Below are 1,083 nucleotides of genomic sequence, written 5' to 3'. Positions count from 1 at the left end.
CTCTCTCTGGTCAAATGAAAAAGTAACAACAATGAATAAAATTAAATATATAATTATTTTAAAATAAATCAGTCAATCTCTGTGCCGTGGTGGTTAAGACAGCTGGCTCCCACGTGACTGACTGTGCATGTCAGGTGTGGATCTGGCAGCCTGAGAGACAAGCTGGACACGTGTGCATGCCCCGAACCCTGACAGCGGGGAGACGTGGAGGTGAGGGGACTGCAGTCCTCCATGGGGGGTGCTTTCTCATTCCCCCTCTTTCTCCCTCTCTCTCCAGCAAGCACATACGCCCTCTTACAAACATTAAGAAAACAAACAAAAAAAATCTCTTGACCTCCATGTCTAACTGCTATTGAATAACTAGCATTGGTTCATGATTATTATCTAAACAATATAAACTAGACAAATTACATCAAACAACAATCTGAAGACACCGACAGCCACCAGGGCAGGATTCCTATCTTCCTGAGCAGGTGAGTGCATGAGGTCAAGCTCCCAGTCATCCCAGCATGGAGACCCAGAGCTGATGGGCAAGGGCACTTAGAGGGAGCTACAGAGAAGGAGCCCTCGAAAATGTCAAAAAATGAAACCTCCCCTCGTGTATTTTGGCCACTGTTAAGATCTGTATATTTAAGGCAAGATTCCAGGAAGTCTTAGCAGAGAATAGTTTATGGGAGGCTGAGAGTTGAATGGTGATTTGGAGGTTGCACAATATTAAGAATACGTGAGAGGTCAGCCCAGGCTAGCATGAAACACGTAAACCTTCAGGAACACTTAGGCACTCGTGGAGACTCAAGAATTCAGGGCCCTCGGGACCAGCAGTTGGCGTAATGGCTATGTCACTGGACTCCCATGTAGTCGACCGTGGTTCGAGTCCCGGACCCAGTGGCTTAAACTCACACCGGGCACATGTGTGTATGTGCCCAAGATCCCGAGAGGAGAATGGAGAAGGGATTGCGGTGTGGCCATCCCCCCTGGGGGGTGATTCCTCCCTTTCTGTCTGTCTGTCTATCTCTGTCTATCTGGTGAGCGCACACGCCCTATAGCAAAAACCTCTCCAAAAAAAAAAAAAAAAACACATTA

Source organism: Tupaia chinensis, unplaced genomic scaffold (genome assembly GCF_000334495.1).
Source record: "Tupaia chinensis unplaced genomic scaffold, TupChi_1.0 Scaffold000377_2, whole genome shotgun sequence".
NCBI classification, from domain to species: Eukaryota; Metazoa; Chordata; class Mammalia; order Scandentia; family Tupaiidae; genus Tupaia; species Tupaia belangeri.
Note: the sequence above shows the minus strand (reverse complement) of the source record.